The sequence below is a fragment of the Lepidochelys olivacea genome (assembly GCF_965140295.1).
Source record: "Lepidochelys olivacea isolate rLepOli2 genome assembly, chromosome: 4".
Taxonomy (NCBI): Eukaryota; Metazoa; Chordata; order Testudines; family Cheloniidae; genus Lepidochelys; species Lepidochelys olivacea.
The window spans coordinates 58,812,119-58,827,673 of record NC_140414.1 but is presented as its reverse complement, the minus strand read 5'-3'; the positions used below and the strand labels follow the sequence as shown (position 1 = coordinate 58,827,673).

Here is a 15,555-nt window from a genome sequence, read left to right as displayed (position 1 = left end):
CCGGTGCCAGGGGCTCCAGGGCTACTGTGGCCGCCCGCCCGCTCCTTGCAGCCCGCCGGAGAGCAGTCTCGCTGTGCGGGGCGCACGGGCACCTTGGAGGCTGAACTTTGAGCGGACACGCGGCCAGGGCCAAAGCGCTGTCTAAAAATGCCCCTTCTGGTGGGTGGCAGCACAAAGCCGGGCGTGCTCAGACTTGGCAGGTGCTGACGGCCACCGTGACCCTTGACCTTGCACCCAACTCTGAAGCGGAGACCTTGTTTCCTATATGTCTGCGAAGTGACAAGCAGTCCTGGATAAATAATAAATCATGTGCAAGGTACAAAAATAATGCATGTAAATAGACACATTGGAAGCCCAAAGACCCCATCTGAGCAATCGCCTCTGGTCAGCCTTGCCCCTAGAAATAAAACTAGACTGCAGGGTTTGTGTAATGTTTGCTTTTAGTGTTGGGATAAGCTTTAAATATAAGCAAAGCCAGTAGCTGTTTGGGCTCCTATTGTGCATATGTGCATGTTAAAATCAGAAGTAAGAACTTGATTTATTATATATATTATTATAGAGAGAGTGAGCACCTCTTTGGCAATTTAAAGATAGGTAAGATCTCTACTGGAAAGCGTGTACAATCTAACCAGAAAGAAAGGGAGTACTTGTGGCACCTTAGAGACTAACCAATTTATTTGAGCATAAGCTTTCGTGAGCTACAGCTCACTTCATCGGACAGGTACAAATAAAGCATGAGAGATGTGATGTAATGTGATTCATCAGAACATTTTACATTGTACATTTTATTTGTAAGCAGTTGGGGGTGAAATTTTCCCTGTCAAAGCTCAATCATCATCCCTCCTCCCTCTTGCTTACTGTATTTTTCGCTCCATGCATCTGATGAAGTGGGTTTTAGCCACGAAAGCTTATGCCCAAATAAATTTGTTTGTCTCTAAGGTGCCATAAGGAGTCCTTGTTGTTTTTACTGATACAGACTATCACCGCTACCCCTCTGAAACCTCAATAGCTTTGTATCACAGCCATCATCCTTCCAGCTAAGGAAAACTGGACAAGACTCCCACTGGAGCGATCAATACTGCTCTTTAACTGATTAGATGGGTTTCTGTTGAGTAATGCCCTCCTGTGTCAGCCTAGCAGCATTGACTCTGCTGCAACCCTAAGCCATGCTGTCTGGGGACCAAGAGACCGAGACCAGAAATGAATGACAATGGGGGTCACCTTGGATAAGCTAAGGGATACATATAATATTGTGTCTAGTATTTTTGTCATATTGTTAGATTAATTGTAAACCCTGCAGTATACACGGGTTGTTCCTTTCTTCTCTGCTCAAATATTATGTTGCCCTGCATCTTTTGTAGTCATGTGGAAAAGTAGGTGGAAAATGGCTACCAAAGAAGAATGTTGGTGTTTTTATACCCAGTCTCAACGGGTATAAATTGTTTTGTAAGGTGCAGAACAACAGAGACTCAAGCAATCTTTCTTTCTTTTTAATTCAGGTTTCTGTGGCTGGATAACTGGACTGAGCAGGAGCACTGGGGAGTGAGAGCGATATGCTGGGTATTGGTGCAGTGAGGCAGCAAAAACCTGCTGATCAAGCCTTCTCTTCACATCCTGCCTCCTTGACTCCATAACCCCGTTCATCAGCTATCCTCCTTACTGCCTCATCTGCCTCCCTGGTTATGTCTACACTGCAAAACCAAAACAAAACCCCCCACAGCAGCAAGTCTCAGTCTCTGATCCATTGTCTCAGGTTTGTGCTATGGCACTCAAAATAGCAATGTAGACATTCCCTCCCACTCAGGTTGGAGCTCAGGCTCTGAGACCCACCCTCCTCACCAGATTTCATAGCCTGAGTGGGAGCGTCTACATGACTACGTTTAGCATTGTAGCACAGACCTCACAAGCCTGAGTCTGTAGGTTCTGTGACTCTGCCATGGTTTATTTTGTTTGCTTGTTTGTTTGCAGTGTCGGTGTACCCCCTGGCTTCTCTGCCTGCTAGCTCAGACGCTGTTGCTCATCCCAAAGTTACCTACAGTCTACACAAATCTGTAGTCTCTTCACTCTTAGTGTTGTAAATTATTGACATCAGAAATTAAAATCATGAAGCTGAAGTTACAGAAATAGTTATTTACACTAAGAGAAGGAGTTCTCTGCATGAATAATTTGAGTCTCTCCTTTTGTGTCTTTGATAAACACTTGAGTATTAGCCGGTTGAGAGGTACGCCTAGTTGTTTTTATGTCTCCCTCAAGCCTTCCAGAGATTTGCTAAGATACACTAGCAATAAAGTGTCTTTCCATTCTGTCAAATGTAGGAAGTCGGTCAGAGAAAGAAGCGGCTCCTAAGAGGAGATAGGTTGCGATGAAACACAGGTTGATGGTGTCAAGATTGGATAATGAGACATTATCAGTGCATCTCACTGTAAGTTCTCGCAGTCATTTTGAAAATATAATAAAGCTTGTTAGCTATGACATTCAAATAACTATGGACCTAAATTGTTGTAATTTATTTTTAATTAAGTACATAGCACTTGCCTTTTTCTCTAAAATACCCTGGCTGTTTCTATCTAATTAAGCCCCTGTTACTTTCCTACCTATTCCTATAATTACCTTCATTATTGCAATGCCTCTGTACAGCATTCAATATGTCTGGCTCCTGGGGCATTGTATTATAAAATGGGTGCAGTGTATATGTTTCTAACTGACTTTTGAAAGTGCATGTATCAAACTTAATTTCCTTTTAAGTCATAGCCTTGCAGCAAGTGACCTTAAAAGCTATGTCAATATTTGTTTGATGTAAAATCATTTTGTCCAAAGACACTTATCCCTGCTGATTTAATGATACAAAGAAAAAGGGACTAAAGAAAGGAACCTAAGGCAAACATTTACTGGTGTATAGTAAAGCATCATGTTCAGATAGCATATTCTGAAATGTACCCTGTTACATTAGAGGAGGGAAGGATTGTATGCTTTTTTTTTTTCCTTTATAACTGATGCTTCGAATTATTATTCAAAACATGCACTGCAACTCAACAGGAAATCTCTAACTGGTCATTGGTCCTGCTTTGAGCAGGGGGTTGGACTAGATGACCTTCTGGGGTCCCTTCCAACCCTGATATTCTATGATTCTATGATTTCAAAGGATCATGTGTTTGTGAAGATACACCAGGAGAAAAAATTGTTGCTAAGAGAGTAGGATTCAGCAAAGCACGTAAGCACATGTTTAGTGGTCCCTTGTGGCCTTAATCTCTTAATCTTGTTTGTGAATCTTAAATTGCAGAATTTCTCATTTCTTCCATTATTTCCATGAAGAACAGTGAAACCATCCATTCTGTGTAATGTAAGCCAAACAGTGTAGCTGTTATCTGAGATTTATTACTGAGTCTCATCTTGGATATCTGATTCAGCCAGGGCTTAAAGAACAACTCATGCTTTTGAAGACTTAAAATGTGGAAATGGATATCTTGGTGGTCTTAGATTCATAGATATTAAGGTCAGAAGGGACCATTATGATCATCTAGTCTGACCTCCTGCACAACACAGGCCACAGAATCTCACCCACCCACTCCTGCGAAAAACCTCTCACCTATGTCTGAGGTATTGAAGTCCTCAAATCATGGTTTAAAGACTTCAAGGAGCAGAGAATCCTCCAGCAAGTGACCCGTGCCCCATGCTACAGAGGAAGGCGAAAAACCTCCAGGGCTCTTCCAATCTGACCTGAAGAAAAATTCCTTCCCAACCACAAATATGATGATCAGTTAAACCCTGAGCATATGGGCAAGATTCACCAGCCAGATACCCAGGAAAGAATTCTCTGTAGTAACTCAGATCCCACCCATCTAACATCCCATCACAGGCCATTGGGCCTATTTACCATGAATAGTTAAAGATCAATTAATTGCCAAAATCATGTTATCCCATCATACCATCTCCTCCATAAACTTTATCGAGTTTAATCCTAAAGCCAGATAGGTCTTTTGCCCCCACTGCTTCCCTTGGAAGGCTATTCCAAAACTTCACTCCTCTGATGGTTAGAAACCTTTGTCTAATTTCAAGTCTAAACTTCCCAATGACCAGTTTATATCCATTTGTTCTTATGTCCACATTGGTACTGAGCTTAAATAATTCCTCTCCCTCTCCGGTATTTATCCCTCTGATATATTTATAGAGAGCAATCATATCTCCTCTCAACCTTCTTTTAGTTAGGCTAAACAAGCCAAGCTCCTTGAGTCTCCTTTCATAAGACAGGTTTTCCATTCCTCGGATCATCCTAGTAGCCCTTCTCTGTACCTGTTCCAGTTTGAATTCATCCTTCTTAAACATGGGAGACCAGAACTGCACAGAGTATTCCAGGTGAGGTCTCACCAGTGCCTTGTATAACGGTACTAAAACCTCCTTATCTCTACTGGAAATACCTCGCCTGATGCATCCCAAGACCGCATTACCTTTTTTCACGGCCATATCACATTGGCGGCTCATAGTCATCCTATGATCAACCAATACTCCAAGGGCCTTCTCCTCCTCTGTTACTTCTAATTGATGCATCCCCAGCTTCTAACTAAAATTCTTTTTATTAATCCCTAAATGCATAACCTTACACTTCTCACTATTAAATTTCATCCTATTACTATTACTCCAGTTTACAAGGTCATCCAAATCTTCCTGTATGATATCCTGGTCTCTCTCTAAATTGGCAATACTTCCCAGCTTTGTATCATCCGCAAACTTTATTAGCACACTCCCACTTTTTGTGCCCAGGTCAGTAATAAAAAGATTGGTCCCAAAACTGATCCCTGAGGAACTCCACTGGTAACCTCCCTCCAGCCTGCCAGTTCACCTTTCAGTAGGACCCACTGTAGTCTCCCTGTTAACCAATTCCTTATTCACCTTTCAATGTTCATATTGATCCCCATCTTTTCCAATGTAACTAATAATTCCCCATGTGGCACGGTATCAAACGCCTTACTGAAATCTGGGTAAATTAGATCCACTGCATTTCCTTTGTCTAAAAAATCTGTTACTTTCTCAAAGAAGGAGATCAGGTTGGTTTGGCATAGTCTACCTTTTGTAAAACCATGTTGTATTTTGTCCCATTTACCATTGACCTCAATGTCCTTAACTACTTTCTCCTTCAAAAATTTTTCCAAGACCTTGCATACTACAGATGTCAAACTAACAGGCCTGTAGTTACCCAGATCATTTTTTTTCCTTTCTTAAAAATAGGAACTATGTTAGCAATTCTCCAATCATACGGTACAACCCCTGAGTTTACAGATTCATTAAAAATTCTTGCTAATGGGCTTGCAATTTCATGTGCCAATTCCTTTAATATTCTTGGATGAAGATTATTTGGCCCCCCCCCCATTTAGTCCCATTAAGCTGTTTGAGTTTCGCTTCTGCCTCAGATATGGTAATATCTACCTCCATATCCTCATTCCCATTTGTCATGCTACCATTATCCCTTAGATCCTCTTTAGCCTTATTAAAGACTGAGGCAAAGTATTTGTTTAGATATTGGGCCATGCCTAGATTATCCTTGATCTCCACTCCATCCTCAGTGTCTTGCATGTCAGGGCTTTCCAGTGATGGCTCTGTTATGTTCTAATCTAGCAATGTATATTCTTCCAGGTCATCTGTCTTTCTCAAGGCTCCCATCTTTGCCTGAGGAGCTTACCAAAGCATAGTAGCAATGCAGTCTGCAAAATAAGTCCTTGATCCTGCCGTGACGCACATATGTGCTTAACTTTACACGCTGTCATGGGGTTCAATGGGACTACTCACACTGCATGTTAAGAACATGTGTAAGTCATTGTAGGGTCAGGGCTTAAGATGTTAACAGCATGATTCAATGTTTTACCCCTTGACTTCAAAACATGCAGTGTAATAGTGGAAGAACTTTTCTTTCTGACTACTTGTCCATGTGGAAAAAATACACCATACATGAATGCAATATAAGCAGTACATATGTTATACAACAGGCTTCCATGACTTCTATATAAACTATTTTTAAGGATGCTCCTGAGATTAGGGCACTAGCCAAGAATTTAGGAGATCAAGGCTAATTTCCCAGCTCTGCCACAGACTTCCTGTGTGACCTTGAGCAAGTCATTTAAACTCTCTGTGCCTCTGTTCACCATCTGTAAAATGGGAATAATAATACTTCCCTACCTCATAGAGATGTTGTGGGGATAAATATGTTAAAGACTGTGAAGTGCTTTGAGATCTACTGAGGAAAAGCACTATTATAAAGTTATGTATTAAAGTGGTTACCCATTTGAAATATATATGAGCTATACTTTCATATATGAAATATATATTTCCTTTAGTAGAGGCAAGGCAATCAGTTTGAGTGGGAAGTTTATTTAATATGTGATTTATACTTTTCTGATACAATAAATACTTGTGCAGTTTGATTGGTTAACGTATATATAATGCAATTGTGATAATGTGGATCAGTTTTAGCCAAACGAAACTCTAATTTTAATACCACCAGTATCACACTCATCTAATTTGCACTAAAATTGAAAACTGTTCAGTATGCATTTGCATAAGTCTTCTAAAACAGAATGCTTTTGAGCAAGGTAAAGCCATAATTAGAGGGGGGAAATTACCATCTAGTTAAAAAGCAATGTGAAAAAGGTACTGTCATGCAGTTTTGTGTTCAGAAATATATGAACCAGCTAAAGTACTGAATATGCTACTGCAATTGTTTAAGAAAATAGATGGAAAATTAATATTCTTTCTTATCTCTCCCAATGTCAATGGGATTCTTTTCACTGGCTTCAATGGATGTTGGATCTACTTGATAGTAGAAGGCACAGCCTTGGAGATTTTTCCAATTATCTTCAAACACATAAAAACTTTTCAGAATCCCCCCTCCCTCACTGGTATTTCTAACTTGCAGGGAACAGTAAAATACAACTCTGCAGTTAAACTCCAATATTGGCTATAGATAAGAAACAGAATTACACGCAGAGATTATAATGAAATCGCACATCAATTTATCACATAGTTTTTTATATTTTGTATTAAGTAATACCTATATTACAAATAATATGTCTGAATGTGAGTAATTGAGTGTAAAATCATATGCTTATGGAAGTGTGACTGACAGAGCTAAGAACCACGTCATGAGTTTTTCAGCAATCCCAGTCATGGATATCAATCCTCAATAATTCTGGTTCATTTTGAGAAACTATTTGGTTATATTCCACTGCTGTTTCATTGGTATTCCCACAGCAGTTCTTATCCATTCTCATTTCTGTTTTCTTTGTTAAATTTCATTTGGACTGTGTGGTCATAGTAACAGTTCCATCACTTCTCAAGTACCCCCTGCACTCAATGTTATTGAAATGTCACCGTAAATAGTGCTTTATGCTGACAATATGCACTACACTCCTTATGTAGATTTATTGCAAAGTAATGAATCTGTATTGCTTTTTTAACCGGAGATGTGTGAATAAGTAATGTATCCTAATAAGTCTTGTGTTACATATATATATTTTTGTAAATGTTCTAAGTTTTGTTTTTAAGAAGCTGAACAAAATACATATGGATGTAGAATAATCATGGGTCCAAGGGTTTGTTGAATTATTTATAATATTTATATAAACAATGATACAGAACTGTAGACTGTAGTAGAAAATAGGAACAACCAAAAAGCAAACACTTCACAAAAACCATATTTTGAACATGTATCCCATTTCACCCTCAACATAATCCTAATCAATTTACAATACATTTCTTGAACAACTGTGTTTTCTTTTTTGATAAGAAGGAAATTTTCTATATTACTGTATGTACATGTTGAATGTATTGCATTACAGGTGGGTTGAATTTACTGCTAGGTGTAATATGCCAGAAGGGGAGTCTGAAGAAGTCCTATAATCATAGAATTACTATAACACAGGCAGGGCAGTACCAGGTTTTACCCTTCTAACTTGTCTCAACATGTGCTTGGAGCAGAAGTGGCCAAACTACGGCTGGGGCCACATCCGGTCCTCCAGATGTTTTAATCTGGCCCTTGAGCTCACCCCGGGAAGTGGGGTCTGGGGCTTGCCTCACTCCAGCCAGGGAGCGGGGTTGGCGTCTTCATAGAATCATAGAATATCAGGGTTGGAAGGGACCTCAGGAGGTCTTGCTTCACTCCGCACGGTTCCTGGAAGCAGCGGCATGTCCCCCCTCCAGCTCCTACACATAGGGACAGCCAAGGAGCTCCGCCTGCTGCCCCGACCCCAAGCGCCATCCCCGCAGCTCCAATTGGCCAGGAACCACAGCCAATGGGAGCTGCAGGGGAGGCACCTGCGGACAGGGTAGCAAGCAGAGCCTCCTGGTTGGGCCTCCATGTAGGAGCTGGCGGAGGGACATGCCGCTGTTTCTGGGAGCCGCTTGAGGTAAGCATCACCCGGAGCCTGCCACTCTGACTCCCTCCCATGTCCCAAACCCCTGCCTAGCCCTGATCCCCCTCTCGCCTTCCAAACCCCTCAGTCCCAGCCCGAAGCACCCTCCTGCACCCCCAAACCCTCATCCCTAGCCCCACCCCAGAGCCCACACCCCCAGCCGGAGCCTTCCCACACCCAGCCCTCAATTCTGTGAGCACTCATAGCCCACTATACAATTTCCATATCCAAATGTGGCCCTCTGGCCAAAACGTTTACCCACCCCTGGCTTGGAGGGATCACCTCTAAGAATCAGAGTAACTTGTTCTACACATGCATTCAATTTTTGGCTTCTTGGAAGAGATTACTAGTGTTGACTCCAATTGTAACAGTGGTTTTGGTTGTTTTGTTTTTACCTGGGTCTGGATCTGACTTTTTGTAATGTAGATACCTGTCTAAAAATAATGAGACTTCAGCATATATCACACAAGTCTCTGAGGAGCAGTTAGATGGTAATGACTTTTGGTCACTACTTGCTCCCTTTGGTCTAAAATAGCTTGAATTTGACCACCTGGGAATGTAGCAAAAGCCATTTGTTGAACAGGTCTTTTGAGGGAAGGATTAGGGTGTGTTCCTGGCTGTGATTCTTTTTTTGGTGTCAAGGGGAGGCTTTTCTGAAAATTTGTCCATTTTTATTGTTGCTGGCTAAGGTAAAATTTTATTTCCACTTGATTATTTAAAGGTGCTACCTGGTGAAATTACTTTGTGTGTGGTTAGTATTTTTGTTACTGGGTTTATTTCTATTGTAAAAGTCTAGTTATTGTCCCCGTACTCAGACCTTCATATGGCTGTTCTTTTTTTTCCAGTGTTATATGTAAATAAATATCCTGGAATGCTTTTAAAGCAGTGACCTGGAGAAGAAAGACTTCACATCCCATTACCAATCCCCTGAGACATTTCTTCCCTTGACTGTCATTTACATTTGTTTAACATAAAACTTCCATATAAAAACCCCGGGTGGTAGCGATTCAGCACGCTATGGCTTTCAAATATGAAGATATGAAAGGAAATCTCATTTTCTTGGAGTTCATTTGTGACCTCAGGGGCCCTTTAACTTTTAAAGGCTGTAAAAAAATAGTTTGAAAGGTGTCAACAGAGAGAATAAGGGGAATGAATATGTTTGTCATGATGGGATGGATCCTGCTCCATTTGAAGACATTGGGAAGTTTTGCCATTGGCTTCAACGGAGGCTGGGCCCTTCTGGAAGTCAGTGAGGATTTCTAAAGTATGCACTGATGAGGCAGTGTGCCATTGTGTATGTTAGTATGGATTTCTAGGCAGGAGCGTGTCAATGTGTGAGTTAGTGTGGATTTCTATGCATCAGTAAGCACGTCATTTTGTGAGTCACTGATGATTTCTATGCATGAAATGACTGTTTCTGTGCTTAAGTATGAACAAACAAAATCCAGAGCCTCCAGTCATTCCAAAATAGTCTACTCAAGGCTATCAAATAAATGGATTGTCAAAAAGATTATTTAGCTTGCTGAATTTATTAATGAAGTTGCAGAAACAAAAGGAAATTCAGCATTCCAGGTCCCTCCCTGGGTCTTTTCTGAACATTTAATGAAGAGCAAAGAGAAATACATGTTAACATATTCATGCTTAAGTATGTAAAATCAAGGGGTCAGCTGGCGGTGATTGTGCATCTTGAATGGTGAGAATGGTGCATCCTGCGTCATTTGCAGTGAATCACTTTGGTCTGACTTATCCTTAGATGGACTGAGAATTGGAAGCAATTGGTGATGGAGGTAACTTCATATGAGCATGTGAGTAACAGACTGCAAATATTTCATGAAGGAACTTAATAAATATGTGAGATGAAGTTTGAAAGTTCAGTTCTTGAGTAAATGTTAACATCTGTACTCTAAGTTACATCCCTGGCATACATTAATATAAAGAAATGCAGGCACTGAATCTTTAGAATACAAAGAACTAGACTCTTGGACCTTATAATAATCCAGTTAAGAACAGGCACAGAACTCAAAGCCAGCGTGTGAATATCTGATCCTTGCATGTATATATTAACTACATCTTAGATCTTTAGTCCAAGTATGTACTGTAGATAGTTTGCAACACTGAAGGAATGCTCTTGTACAAAGCAGGCTCCTCTCCAAAGTGTCTTGTTTAACCTCATCCCCAAAGCATCTTGTATGTCATGGAATAGTGGACTTTTCACATGATTAAAGAAAGTCTTGCAGAGTTTTCAAACAAAAGACTGGTAATCACAATACAGGGCATGAAAAGTAGGTGATGAGATAAAGTTGGGGAAAAACTGACAGAACCCACAGATCTCTCTCCACACCCCAGGAGATCCTAGAAGACAGAAATCATGAGGGGAATCATTATAATGGAATTACATTATTTTTATATATTATATTAATCTAATTTTGTATACTATAAAGCAAGAGCTTCTGCAAGAGGGCATTTCTTCAGTCAGGTATTTTCACTATAGCACTAGTACTGGCTAGTACAGGAGAGATTTTGTTAAATCCAAACAAATGCTAAGAGTCTGGCTGAGTTTATAAAATCCACTGTTGTAGAACTGCATCCAGTGAAGTGAGCTGTAGCTCACGAAAGCTCATGCTCAAATAAATTTGTTAGTCTCTAAGGTGCCACAAGTACTCCTTTTCTTTTTGCAAATACAGACTAACACGGCTGCTACTCTGAAAACTGCAGAGTTTGTAAACTATCTGAGGGCATGATCCAAAACCTGTTCAAGTCAATGATAGGCTATGGTGTCAGCACACCAGTGCCCTAACTGTTTTCAAGGTTTTTTTTTTTTTTGGCATCATGGCAAAGCAGAGTTTTAAGGAGGAATCTGAAGAAGAGCAATGAAGTACCTTTGCATGAACCTTTATATGAACTACTTCCCAAGCATGAAAGCGCTTGTTTGAAAATTTAACTAGTGGGTCATGGAGGTGGGCATCATGGGTGAAGGAGAGATAATAGGTCATGAAGGGATCTAGAAAATGAAGATACAATAGAAAAGAAGTAGCCAATGGAGGGTGTGCAAAGAGAGGTGGCTCAGAAGATGATCTTTGCAGCAGCATTCTGAATGGATAGGAGCAGGGCAAGTTTGCATTTGCCAAAGCCAGAGAAAAGTCTGTTGCAGCAATCAAGATCTGAGATGATGAGAGCTTGGAACAAGAGTGTTAGCTGTGCAGATAGATAGGATAGGCATTACCTTAGAGATATTATTCGGAAAGAATCAGCAAGATTTAGACATAGCCTTGATGTGAGGACCTAGAAAAAGTATGAGTCATGAAAACGTTTTCAAAGCTTGCTTGCCTTTATCCTGGTGGAACAGCCTCATGTGATATCAATAGTGGGGGAGGGACAGAAGTATTTTCATATGATATTTTATTTTTGTAGCAAAGGTGAGAATGAGATGGAGGGACACTTTCAGTTGTAGCAGCCAGAGGATTTTTCTAGAGGAGGGCAGGAACTGTCATCTTTCCTTCTCTTTGAACTAATGATCTGTTTTTCTCAGTGTGACTACATGTTCCAGTCTTCCCTCCCTCATCCTTCCCAAAACCTCATTCTTAGGAATCTAAGAGCAGATGAGGGAACAAAATGACTTGAAAGGTTCAGAAAAACCTACGATATTAAAATGGGGTGGGGGGGGGGAGAATTATAAATATATTGAAGACTGGGATACAGGTTTTTAAAAGTCACCTTGATTTCATTTATTTCACAAGCTTTTAATAAACACTGAGGGTAAGATCCTGTTCTCAGCTACTCAACAGTTATACTAGTGTGAACAAGAGCAGACTCTAGCCCTAAATTTCTATTAACAAATAATAGTATGAGAGTTTTGTTACTGTGGAAGGATAGTGACCTCCTGTGGCCAGCTAGGTTAAATGCTGGGCTTTGTTTTAAGAGACCTGCTCCATATTTAAAGGAGTTAGTCTGAATTTTGGTTAGATTAAAATCTGTTTTCAGTGCTAATTAGAGTGGCCTAACCATCTTGGGGAGAAGCCATTTGATTACAATTTAAAATTTGCTAGCATTTGGCCTACTGATTCCTCTTGCCCAATACAAATTTAATTACAGCTTATTTCTGTAACCTAAGATCAATGGAAGATTTTCAATGAAACTGAAAGCAAACAAACATTTACAACACTTCGGAAGAATGTTCACATCAAACTAAACGTTTGCATCCCAAACACTGTAGCATTGTGGTAGTATAGGAGAACCAAACAAAGAATTTGACTCCTCTTTTTTCACTGTCCCCGGTGACGGAAATACAAACAGTAAACAATCAACATTGATGGTGAAAAGTAAATGAGATTTCTAAAAATATTTCATTATAAATAATCTTAGGTTGTGTTAACACTGGTAAGGATTTTAAAAATGATATTTTAACCTGATAACATTCCTTTAAGGTTCAAAACAGTTTTAGTCATAACCCTCCTGATTTTGATGCTTCTAACTTTCTAAAATATTCATATTTCTGGATGTTTGATCATCATCCAAATGTTAAAAAAATATCTTTTCAACTAGTTTTGATATTTATATATGTGTTTGGGTTGGGGAAAATGGCACTTTTGTATAGCAGGAAAATCATTGCCTTTGCCTCTACTGGATAACTCAGTAATGGCAACACTTCGAAACTTGACACATTAATAGTCCTGAGTAGGTGTGTGTGCACTTGAAAATGCTTGTACTCATTTTTCTGCATGGTGGTAGCCACAGTGTAAACAGTAATGTAAAATGAGCTACATTGGTGCTGGAAAGTGGGTATACAAATTTCTAGTTTAAACATAGCAGATCTCCACTTCCTAGTTACTTTGAAAAAACGCATGGTTAGAAATGTACAAAATTCATTGCCACAGGATGTCATTGAGGCAAAGAAATCAACAAGATTCAAAGAGGGATTGGATGTTTTATATGAATAACATGAATACGCATACTTATAACAGTTAATGCTAACAGAGTATTGGAAGGGATATGAAACCTCATGCTTCAAGGTTTAAGGCAATCCCTAATTGGAAGGGATTGTGAGGAGACCTCCCTACATCTGTCCCATATTTCCTGCACTTTCCTCTGAAGCATCTTATGTTCACTACGGTCAGAGACAAAATGCTGGCTTAGATGGACCTCAGGTCTGATCAAATATGCTAATTCCTGTGACTGTGTGAAAAGGTTGAGCAAGTACTGCAGAAAAATTCACCACATCAAAGCATTCCTATTTCTACCCAAACCACCTCCGAAATGTATCATCAGTGCATAATCACCCTGGTGTTGTAGAAACATTGCTACCATTGGTGGAATTGCATCAGTTTAAAGCAACTCTCTGCTGCTTCTGCAGTTGCCCTGATATAGTATACCCCTGATTCGTGTTCACATTGGTGGAACACTATGGGCATTGAACGTAAGGCACTATTTTTCTCCCCAATTCCACAACAGGCCTGATAGTGGTTGAGTCTTAAACATAAATTGGAGCACCACTACATATGCGAGCAGCCCAAAGGCTGCTCTAATTTACACCAATAGTCCCAAGGGGCTGTTCCAGAGCCAGGGATCAACTCTTGGAGTAGCAGCTGCTCCAGTGATTTGATGCCATCCAAAGACTCCCTTATGCTGAGGCAGTCCTTCAGTCATTGGATACCATGTATCAGAGAACTTTAATATATTTACAAAAGAGGAGAAAAGGTTGGGTTTTTTTGCATCTGCTATAAAATTGAGAGCGAAAGTTTGATAAAGTGTTAAAGAGGGTTACATGACTCTGTCCAAGGACTGGCACCCTCATGTGGAAGATGTTGCAGCAAAATCTGCCAAGCCCTGGCCACCTGAAAGAGAAAAATACAAGCAGGAACTTTAGAATAAAATGGTAGAAAACTCAGGAATATACTAAATAGGTAAAAGCTACCCTACCCCCCAAATAAATCTTAAGGGCTCGATTCGCTGGTCTTACACTAGAGAAAGAACAGGGATAGCAGAGTTCTGCTCTAGCATGTCTGTCCCTTCCTCCTCTTGCCCTCATCCTGCCCGAGGAACACACCCCGCCCTTCCCCTGATGTGGATATTGCAGGATGGGGGAGAGAGGGGACAAAGATGCAGGTGATAGTAGAGTGACCTCCACAACCTTTATGCTGGCAGAAATTCCCCTGAGCAGGGACAATTCTCCACTGACCTTCTCTGCCCACTTTAGTGACCATTAGCAGATGATAGACTCTAGCCCAGGATCTCAAACTTATCATCTAGTGGGGCTTGATCACCCCATCCCCTTAGATGAGCAGTCATGGCCCTGTGGGAATCATTGCCATGAGTGAGGCACATGAACTGACTGGACTGAGGGATTTGTACACACCCTACAGAATAATTTACTGTATTACTGCTGTTACACTTACTGAGCTGCAAATCACAACAATGAAAATGTCTCTATCGCTTTCCAATGAGCTTTCCTGTCAGATCCTCAGTGTAATGTAATGTCTGGGAAATTACAGTATAGAAGCCTATTTTGGGGAAGACCATGGAAATTAGATCTGTATCTCTCCTCAGGAAGCTGAATTCCCTATCACGTCTTACTGAAATTCTCTTAATATTCATTTCTGGTTCCCTGATTAGTTTAAAAACCCCATGACCTAAGAAATGTGTTGTAATTTATGCAAGTCAGACCTTTAAATCAGCCATCTCACAACCCTTACAATGTGTGTGACGTTCCCGCTCAGGAAAATCTCACTCAAGCTGAGATTGGTGGGGTTGAAGCAAATGTACAGCAAAACCAAAGAAATGTGGTCTACTGGAAACCAGAAAAAGCTTAGCTGGATCACGAGTTATTTTTATGCACCATGTAGCAACATGAACTGAAACTTAAAGGCCAAATGCTGCCATCCATTATACATGCACAAGTCTGCAGTGGGGTGTCCACACCACACAGGACTGGAAGAGGTAAGGTGGCCAGGTAAGCCTATTAGCTCCACAGACTGCACCTGGAGGGAGAGCCAGGGAGCAGGGAATTGATTGCAAGCCGGTGCAGCTGGGCAGGAACAGGTGAGGCCTATAAAGCCTGGAATCTGGCAACAGACAAGTACAGCAGTCACTTTTGGAGCTAGTACTCTCAGGGAAAGGGGGAGAAATAGGACTGGTAGAAAACAGTCCAGGAAAGGAGTAG

At 40.6% G+C, this 15,555-nt stretch overlaps 1 long non-coding RNA gene across 1 annotated transcript; it reads left to right on the top strand.

Moving 5' to 3' along the window:
- The first annotated feature begins 199 nt into the window (after window positions 1-199).
- On the top strand, window positions 200-2,114 carry LOC311519526. The gene is made up of 2 exons (XR_014711297.1): window positions 200-316; window positions 1,500-2,114. It is a non-coding gene; the product is annotated as an uncharacterized lncRNA (long non-coding RNA).
- Window positions 2,115-15,555: the final 13,441 nt, after the last annotated feature.